The sequence below is a fragment of the Bufo bufo genome, chromosome 3 (assembly GCF_905171765.1).
Source record: "Bufo bufo chromosome 3, aBufBuf1.1, whole genome shotgun sequence".
Taxonomy (NCBI): Eukaryota; Metazoa; Chordata; class Amphibia; order Anura; family Bufonidae; genus Bufo; species Bufo bufo.
In genome coordinates this window covers 126,689,611-126,700,537 of record NC_053391.1, presented here as the reverse complement: position 1 = coordinate 126,700,537, position 10,927 = coordinate 126,689,611, and positions in this window count along the sequence as shown.

The following is a 10,927-nucleotide window of genomic DNA, read 5'->3' as shown; positions in this document are numbered from 1 at the left end:
AACAATAGCTGTTGCTCATCAGCCACATCTCCACTACCTCTCTGTACTTCATGTCTCCTAATGAACTCCATTCCTACAGGGATTCAGCTGAAGATCATATTAAACTGTATTCAGGATCATAATCACTGACAAGTAAGAGAGGAAGATGGTGCAGCTTTTCAACCTTTCCTCCTTTGTAATTAGGACAGGTTTTGAGTAAATTAATAGGACGGCGGCCATTTTGTTTCCCCTGATGATTGCTCCCCAGACAAAACGAGACATTATAACTAATGAAAGGTATTTGGTAATATATTAATAATGAAGTAATATTTAACTATTTTCATTTTCTTAATTAACCCCTTAAGGACTCAGCCCTATTTCACCTTAAGCACTTGGCCATTTTTTGCAAATCTGACTAGTGTCACTTTAAGTGCTGGTAACTTTAAAAAGCTTTGACTTATCCAGGACCTTCTGAGATTGTTTTTTCGTCACATATTGTACTTCATGACACTGGTAAATGAAGTAAAAAAAAAAATCATTTTTATTTATATAAAAATACCAAATTTACCCAAAAAAAATAAAAAAATTGCAAATTTCCAAGTTTCAATTTCTCTACTTCTATAATACATAGTAATACCTCCAAAAATAGTTATTACTTTACATTCCCCATATGTCTACTTCATGTTTGGATCATTTTGGGAATGATATTTTATTTTTTGGGGATGTTACAAGGCTTAGAATGTTAGAAGCAAATCTTGAAATTTTTCAGAAATTTTCAAAAACCTAATTTTTAGGGACCAGTTCAGGTCTGAAGTCACTTTGCGAGGCTTACATAATAGAAACCACCCAAAAATGACCCCATTCTATAAACTACACCCCTCAAGGTATTCAAAACAGATTTGACAAACTTTGTTAATCCTTTAGGTGTTCCACAAGAATTAATGGAAAATAGAGATACAATTTCAAAATTTCACTGTACTGGCACACGGCAGGGCGCAGAAGGAAAGGAATGCCATACGTTTTTTGGAAGGCAGGTTTTGCTGGACTGTTTTTTTTACACCATGTCCCATTTGAAGCCCCCCTGATGCACCCCTAGAGTAGAAACTCCATAAAAGTGACCCCATATCAGAAACTACACCCCTCAAGGTATTAAAAACGGATTTTACAAACATCGTTAACCCTTTAGGTGTTCCACAAGAATTAATGGAAAATAGAGATACAATTTCAAAATTTCACTTTTTTGGCAGATTTTCCATTTTAATAATTTTTTTCCAGTTACAAAGCAAAGGTTAGCAGCCAAACCAAACTCAATATTTATGGCCCTGATTCTGTAGTTTACAGAAACACCCCATATGTGGTCGTAAACTACTGTACGGGCACACGGCAGGGCGCAGAAGGAAAGGAATACCATACGGTTTTTGGAAGGCAGATTTTGCTGGACTCGTTTTTTTTACACCATGTCCCATTTGAAGCCCCCCTGATGCACCCCTAGAGTAGAAACTCCAAAAAAGAGGCCCCATTTTATAAACTACGGGATAGGGTGGCAGTATTGTTGGTACTAGTTTAGGGTACATCTAATTTTTTGTGAGGCAAGATAACAAGAAATAGCTGTTTTGGCACAGTTTTTATTTTTTGTTATTTACAACATTCATCTGACAGGTTAGATCATGTGATATTTTTATAGAGCCGGTCGATACGGACACGGCGATACCTAATATGTATAATTTTTATTTATTTATGTAAGTTTTACACAATAATATCATTTTTGAAAAAAAAAATCATGTTTTTGTGTCTCCATATTCTGAGAGCCATAGTTTTTTCAGTTTTTGAGCGATTATCTTAGGTACGGTCTCATTTTTTGCGGGATGAGATGATGGTTTGATTGGTACTATTTTGGGGTGCATATGACTTTTTGATCGCTGGCTATTGTACTTTTTGTGATGTAAGGTGACAAAAAAATGGTTTATTTAGCACAGTTTTAATTTTTTATTTTTTACGGTGTTCATCTGAGGGGTTAGGTCATGTCATATGTTTATAGAGCCGGTTGATACGGACGCGGCGATACCAAATATGTATACTTTTTTTTTTCCCCTATTTTTTGCCAATTTTTTTTAACTTTATTTGGGGAAAATTACGTTTTTGTTTATTTTTACTTGAAAATTTTAATTTTTGGGGGGGAAAACTTTATTTTTTTAATTTTATTTTTTTTCCCACTTTGGGACTTGAACTTTTGGGGGTCTAATCCTTTACAATGCATTCCAATACTTCTGTATTGGAATGCATTGGCTGTATGAGTAATACTGTGTGTATTACTCATACAGCTTCCGGCCTGTGAGATCCAGGGGGCTGGATCTCACAGGCTCATCACCGGAAGGCAGCGCAATGCCTCAGGAAGGCATCGCGCTGCCTTCCATGCCATCGGGTCCCCCCTCCAGCCCCATGGGGATCCGATGGCACCACCGCCGCCGCACCAGGTAAAAGCCGCAAACCGCAGGTCTGAATTAACCTGAGGTTTGCGGCGATCGCTGACTCGGGGCGATCGCTGACCCCCCCCCCCGCGCATTTAGCCAAGGTGCCTGCTCAATGATTTGAGCAGGCACCGGGTTCCGATTACCGCCCGCCGGGCGGCAATGATCGGAACTATACATGACGTACCGATACATTATGGGTCCTTAAGGACTCGGGAACCATGCCGTACCGGTACGTCATGGGTCCTTAAGGGGTTAAGGACCAGGGATGTACATGCACGGCAAGCTGATCGGGCGGGTGCAGGAGCTGCGTCTGCCCGATCATTGGCCCGGACCCGGAAGTCACTGACAGCTGGTTCCCTGCTGTATACACCGGCGTCGGTGAAGACACCGATGCCGGCGTATTAACCCCTTGTATATAGCGGTCAAAGCCCTTAGGCTGGGTCTCACAGTCAGGCTGTCAGCATAAAAGCTGACAGCCGGGGGCGTGGCCTGAGCATGGACGCGTGAGCAGCTAACTTACAGAGCTCCCGATCCCTGGGCCCTTCTTTTACCTAGTTCTAGGCTCACTGTGGCCCCTTTTTTTTCCAGAGGGTATGGTGAGACGCTCTGGACGCCGGGGGACCCGCTTCATGCCGGCTGAACCGCAGATCGCCAGGTATTTTACCCAGCAGCCGCCGACAGAGACGCTGAGCGGCGCTCCCAAGATGGGGCCTGTTGAATCGGCAGGGCCGGACGTGCCTGCACAGCAAAGCCAGCACCTGTCCCCAGCCCCAGCTACCTTGCCCACCGGATCCCTAATCGCTGCAGACCGGAGCGCAGAGGTCACGCAGCTGACACCTGCAAAACATGCATTTGCCCTCAACTCCAGCTCCTGGCCCTCACTGCAAGCGGCCTCCCTGTCTCCTAAGATGCCTGCACCTACTAGATCGGAGGTGAGACTGTCGCCCGACTCCCCCTGTCAGGAGCTCTGCCGGCCTCAAGCTTCTGCAGCGCCATCACAGGGCTCTGAGACTCTGGGGCTTAATCCTTTTGGGACGCGGGCACCTGAGGGAACAGCACCGCAACTGCAGACATGGCAGTCTATCGTTTTGGGGTCTCCCCCTACAGCAACTGCGCAGACCATGCCGCCTGCCGCCCCGGATGGGGTCCGTACCGTGGTGGGGGATCCTGTGGAATCACAGCAGGACCTAACAGATACCCCTGTTATTTTCCGACCGCACTCAATGTCGGAGGCCTCTGACTCGGCGTCCTCAACCTCCTCCTCGTCCGACAAACGCGCAAAAACGCCCAAGCTGCGTGATATTTGGTCGCTACTTAGCACTCTGCCCACCAAAATGGACTTAGAGACGATGTTGTCGAAACTTGAATCTAAACAAGATAAGGCAATTGCATCAGTCAAAGCTGACATCTGCGTCATTTCTACTAAGCTGACCTCCCAGGAGAGTCTTTCTACCTCTCTGGAATCACGTTTAACTCAGGTGGAGGCAAGTGTGACCGCTCAAAAAGCTATGAACAGACATATGCTGCTCCAGCTTGATGATCAGGAGAACAGGGGGCGCCGCAACAATATTAAGCTGCGGGGGATCCCTGAAGACATCCAGTCCTCACAACTGCGCAAAGCGGTGACTTATATCTTTAATACTCTTCTTGACAGACCGGAGGATTCCGAGATAGAATTGGACAGGGTCCACAGAGTCACAGGACCTCGACGTGTCAGTGCATCCAACCCACGAGATGTGTTGTGTCGTGTACACTTCTTCAGAGAAAAGGAAGAGTTGATTCAGAGAGCGTGGAGGCGAGGCACCGTGCCTTTTGTAGATTCTCAAGTACATATTCTTCCTGATGTCTCTAGGAGAACTTTGATGATGAGACGTGTTCTGAAGCCGATCCTCCAAACCATCACTGAAGCTGGAGCCACATATCGTTGGGGACACCCCTTCCATTTGATTGTCCGCAGGAATGGGACTACCTTTGCTCTTCTCTCACCGGATCGAGCTGAGGACTTGTCCCGCTTCTTGGATGTCCCGATAGTTTCATTGCCAAACTGGTGGGACGTTCCGATTCCTGCCTCTTTTGTCCTGGACTCACCTAGTCTCCAGGGTGGGAATGAGAATCGGTTTTTCCCTCAGGATGTACCAAGGGGGAGACGAGATCTTTCAACCCGCGCTGTTCCAGATTGACGGGCCTTCGTTGTGGCGTGTTGGCCTCCTCTAGCTTAGTCAGTACTTGGCTCTATCAGGGTCCTAGTGGGATATACCCCAAGTACCGATATCTCACTCTGGTTGAGTGGGCTTACTGTTACTGTTTCATATACTAACCAGTTGATTTATCGTGGGCCATCTAGAATCATTGGATCTCGGCTCAGGGATTGGGAGACATTTGGTTATTCTTTTACTGAGTGCTCTTCCTCTCCCCAACTAGGTCCGGCGAATCTTGGTCGACTCATATCGAGCCCTCCAAGAATCGCATAGTGGGAGTTTGTCCCACAATTTTCTGCGGAGTTTCTCTCTGCAGGCTTTGTGTTCCCTCACTGGATTAGCCAGTTAGGGACTTATTGTATTGCTTTCATTGTCTTGTCTTCAACCCCCCCCCCCCCCTCCTCCCTTCCCTCTTGTTTCCTCTGTTCTGGGTTTTTTTTATTTACACTCTCCTTTTTCTCAGCAGATTACAACCATGTCCAAGGTCCAGTTTGCGTCTATCAATGCCAACGGACTGAATACTCCTGAGAAGTGTTCCTCCATTCTCCGGCTCCTGTGGAGTAAGAAAGTTCAGGTAGCTTTTATTCAGGAGACCCATTTTCGCGGGGATGCTATGCCAACGCTCAAATCCCCTAGGTATCCTGATACCTACCATAGTTGCTTCTCAGGGTCAAAATCTAGGGGTGTGAGCATACTCATTGCCAGATCTGTTCCTTGGGAATTTTTAGATGCTCGTACTGATGACAACGGGCGTTTTCTTTTCCTCAAGGGACGTTTGGAGGGGCAGCTTTTCACTCTGGCTAACTTGTACTTGCCTAACACTAAACAACTTAAGGCCCTAGCTGGGATACTGACTCGCCTGGAGGATTTTGCAGAGGGTACCTTGTTGGTCGGGGGGATCTAAATGTGGCACTAGATCCGGTTGTGGATGTCTCTAGGGGATCTTCTCACCTTTCGCATTCATATCTCCGGGATTTTAAAAAGCTACTACATTCTCATCAATTAGTAGATGCATGGCGGGTCCTTAACCCTGAGGTCAAAGACTTTACGTTCTACTCTGCAGTGAGGGACACTTACTCCAGATTAGATTACTTCTTATTGAGACATTCGGCGGTTTCTCTCCTGGCCTCGTCGGCCATAGATCCGCTGATTGAATGAATCCCTATTGCAGGATGTGGTGGTGGCTCAGGAGGTGCATACGGAGATCTCCCATTATTTTGAAACTAACCAAACGGATGACGTGTCACCCATATCTATTTGGGCGGCTCACAAATGTGTAATCCGAGGTGAATTCATCAAGCATGGAGCTAGACGTAAGAAAGAGAGGGCGGTGGAAATCTCACAAATTTTGGCGGAAATAGTTACCCTGGAACAGGCCCATAAAAAGTCTCATGCGGTGGCTGCACACACTTCCCTTCTATTGGCTAGAAGTAAGCTTAAGGAAAAGTTAGATGTACGTACAAAAACCATTCTAGCTAAAGGTCGCCGATATTTCTTTGAGTTTGGAAATAAAAGTGGCAAACTCCTAGCCAGATTACTTAGGGAGCAAAGAGCCAGGAATTATGTTCCCCGTATTGCCGCTACCCGAGGGCCCCCGCTTAATGACCCCGTCGCGATTGCAGAAACTTTTGCTCAGTATTATCAATCCTTATACAATCTCCCTCAACCTAATGACACGAGTGAGACTTTACATTCAAAGATGAACCAGTATCTGATGGATTCGGGCATGCCGAGACTACCTGCAGACTCCCTTAGGGACTTAGATAGACCGATCTCGGGAGATGAAATAGCAGAGGCTTTGAAAAATATGCAACCCAATAAGGCCCCGGGTCCAGATGGTCTCCCGGCGTCATATTATAAGAGATTCTTACCACTGCTCTAGACCCCGCTAGCTAAGGCTCTCAACACACTTAGCACAGGATGTTCTCTCCCTGCTGACATGTCACATGCTCATATCACAGTGATACATAAGGAAGGGAAGGATCCCACACTTTGTGGCAACTATCGTCCCATTTCATTATTAAATGTGGACCTTAAGTTGTTCGCAAAAATTTTGGCCACACGGATGGTCCCTCTGCTTTCGGATCTTATACACAATGATCAGGTGGGTTTCATTCCGTCACGTGAGGCGAGGGATAATACCACTAAGGTTCTAAACCTGATTCATCATGCCGGGATCCGTGATACCCCACTCTGTCTCCTATCCACAGATGCGGAAAAGGCTTTTGACAGAGTGGGCTGGCCTTGGTTGTTCACGGTGCTGCGATATCTTGGTATCACCGGTCCTCTGGCATCATGGATAAGAGCTTTATATGAGTCTCCCTCTGCGTCCGCAAAGGTGAATGGTGTTTTTTCCCCGTCCTTTGCGATACGGAATGGGACCCGCCAGGGTTGTCCCCTCTCCCCGTTGATTTTTGTTCTTACCCTTGAGCCGCTCCTGAGGACAATCCGACAGAACCCGAATATATCGGGACTCTCGGTGGAGGGTAAAGAATTTAAGATAGCGGCATATGCGGACGACCTGTTGTTTACTTTAACTAATCCCAAGACTTCCTTCCCAAATTTGATGGCGGAATTCCATACGTTTCATGGTCTCTCGAATCTGAAGATTAACTTTCAGAAATCAGAGGCCTTGAATGTCTCCCTTCCTGCTATGCTCGTGGCCGACCTAGTGGCCTCCTTCCCTTTCAAGTGGGCTTCTGGGGCAGTGAAATACTTAGGTACATATATCCCCACAAATCTGAAAGAGGTATACCACAGAAACTTTATCCCTCTCCGGGAACGGATTAGGGAAGATCTTAAGAAGTGGTCGAAAGGACTGCACACATGGTTTGGAAGATGCGCCATTTTCAAAATGAATATTCTCCCACGAGTGTTGTACCTCTTTCAGACCCTTCCCATCAAACTACCCGCTAGCTTTTTTAACAAGATGCATGGAGACATATTTAGGTTTATTTGGGCAAAGGGTAGCCCGAGACTTGCCAGATCTCTCTTACACATACCGAGGGACAAAGGAGGGCTAGGAGTACCTGACTTACGTAAATACCACTCAGCTTCCCTGCTCCAGAGGATAGTGGATTGGTGTAGGCATTCACAGCTCAAGCAGTGGGTATCAATTGAACAACTATGCTCGAACTACCCATTAGAGTCTCTGCCCTGGGTGGCTTTTAAACTACCTTCAGCCCTAGCTGATCATCCCACAATTGGACCCACTATCTCACAGTTCCATAGAATTAGAGATAATCCTCTGATCTCCCCCTCCCCCTCACCTTTATTTCCCATCTTGGGGAATCCCACTTTCCCAGCGGGATGTAAGGGCGGTCCGTTCCTGCAGTGGAGAACTAATGGTAGGTCCCGAGCTCCCTTCTTCAGAACCTCAGGCAGATGGCGCACTTATGACGAGATTCTAAGTATAACAGATCCCTGCTCTTTGGGCTTCTGGAGAGCTAGGCAATTGACGCACTTTCTTTCTTCTATTCCGACCTCCACGGGATATGACAGGGCTCTCACATCATTTGAAAAAATTTGTGTTGGGGTAGGCGCCTATAGACATTCCCTTTCTGAATGTTATCAGTTTTTGATAGCCCCTCGTCAGGACTACCTTCCACCGTTTGTGGCTAAATGGTCAGAAGACCTAGGAGTTAACATCCCTCCCGACCACTGGTTAAAACTCTTCGTTCTGCTGTACAGGTCATCCATAGCGAGTAGGTTCCAAGAGGCGGGCTACAAGATAATGTCCAGGTGGTACTATGTTCCAACCAGATTGCAGAAAATGTTCCCATCTGCGTCTCCTAATTGCTGACGCTGTGACTCCGGTATGGGCTCCATGTTACACATTTTCTGGGATTGCCCAAACATTCGTCCTTTTTGGCAGTTGGTCCATAAGACCTTGTCTTCAATTCTCCGATTTACGATTCCACACACCCCTGGTTTCTTTTTATTATTTCTCTCGGATCTGCCAATGAGTGTGCTCCGGAAGTCTTGTCTGTGCTCCCTGGTGATAGCGGCTAGGTCTTGTATCCCCGCGAGGTGGAAGCTCTCGGTGCCTCCGACTATCAGTTTTTGGATCCAAAAGGTGGAGGAGATCCGGAGAATGGAGGAACTTACCTCACAGCTGAGAGCCAAGCATAAAGCCTTCCTTGATTCATGGGCCCCCTGGTTTTCTTTTCAGGAGTCTCAGGAGTTCCAGGACCTTCTGGTCTAAGCTGCGGATTCTACTCTATACTTTTGATTTACCCCATATCCAGTACCCATCCCCCCCTCCCCCTTAGTGTCTATTGTTTGTATGTATTGTCATCCCCCTTCGGTTGTTATTGTCTAAGGTGGCTCTTCCTAGTCTGTCTCCATTTATGCACTTTACTCATACTGGTAATTTTGTTTTAATGCTAGGATTATGTTCTTATTTGGTTTTTCTTTTCTTAGCCTGATATGGTTATGGGCCAGTCGAAAAGGGTCCTCGCTCTGGCGAGGTTCCTTTCATTATACCACAAGTGCCATAAGATATTATTATGGGAATTGATGTATGATGTGATATCTTTGTTGTACTAAATGTCTGATACAAGGATTGTATTGTATGACTTTACTAATGCATAATTGGACTTTTGTATTTATTTAAATAAAGAATAAAAAAAAAAAAAAAAAAAAGCTGACAGCCAATACATTACAATACAGGTTATATTGTAATGCATTGCAGAGGGGATCAGACCCCAGAAGCTGAAGTCCCATAGTGGGACAAAAAAAAAGTGTTTTTCATAATAAAAAAGTTTCAAGTAAAAAAAAAAAGCCCCTTTACCAAAATAAAACACATAAAATTGTAAAGAAAAAAAATTAAAGAAAACCAGACATATTGGGTATTGCCTTGTCCGTAATGACCGACTCTATTAAATATCACATGATCCACCCCCTCACCCAAACGCCGTAGAAATAAATAAAACAAAAACTGTGCTAAAACAACCATTTTTTTGTCACCTTACTTCACAAAAAGTGCAACACTAAGCGATCAAAAAGGCGTATGCCCCCAAAATAGTACCATTCAATCCGTCACCTCATCCTACATGAAACAATCGGGCAAAAAATACAAAAGCTATGGCACTCAGAATAGGGAGACACTAAAACATGATTTATTTTGTTAAAAAAATGCATTTATTGTGTAAAACTTAAATAAATAAAAAAAAGTAGACATATAACATATTGGTGTGTCCGTAATAACCTGCTGTATAAAAATATCCCATGACCTAACCCCTAAGGTGAACACCGTAAAAAAATTAAATTAAATGTGTCAAAAAAGCTATTTTTTGTCACCATATATCACAAAAAGTGTAATACCAAGCGATCAATAAGTCATATGCACCCTAACATAGTACAAATCAAACCATCATCTCATACTGAAAAAAATGAGCCCCTACATAAGACAGTCCCCCCAACAACAAAAAAACCCTATGGCTTTCAGAATATGGAGACACTAAAAAATCTTTTTTTTTCAAAGATGCTTTATTATGTAAAACTGAAACAAACCAAAAAAGTAGTCCTATTTGGTATTGTCACGTCCATAACAACCTGCTTTATAAAAATAACACATGATCTAACCTGTCAGATGAACATTGTAAAAAAACTAAAAATAAAAACAATGCCAAAACAGCTATTTTTTGTTACCTTGCCTCACAAAAAGTGTAATATAGAGCAACCAAAAATGATATGTACCCTAAAATAGTACCAACAAAACTGCCACCTTATCCTGTAGTAGGGGTGCATCAGGGGGTCTTCAAATGTGACATGGCAACTTAAAATTATCCCAGTGAAATCTGCCCTCCAAAAACCATATGGCGTTCCTTTCCTTCTGCGCCCTGCCGTGTGCCGTACAGCAGTTTACGACCACATATGGGGTGTTTCTGTAAACTACAGAATCAGGGTAATAAATATTGAGTTTTGTTTGGCTGTTAACCTTTGCTTTGTTACTGGAAAATCTACATTTTCCTTTAATTCTTGTGTAACACCTAAAGGTTTAACAAAGTTTGTGAAATCAGTTTTGAATCCTTGAAGGGTGTAGTTTCTAAAATGGGGCCATTTATGGGTGGTTTCTATTATGTAAACCCCACAAAGTGACTTCAGACCTGAACTGGTCCTTAAAAATTGGGTTTCGGAAATTTTCGTTAAAATTTCAAGATTTGCTTCTAAACTTCTGACGTCCCCAAAAAAGAAAATGTAATGTACAAAATGATCCAAACATGAAGTAGACATTTGGGAAATGTAAAGTAATAACTATTTTAGGAGGTATCACTA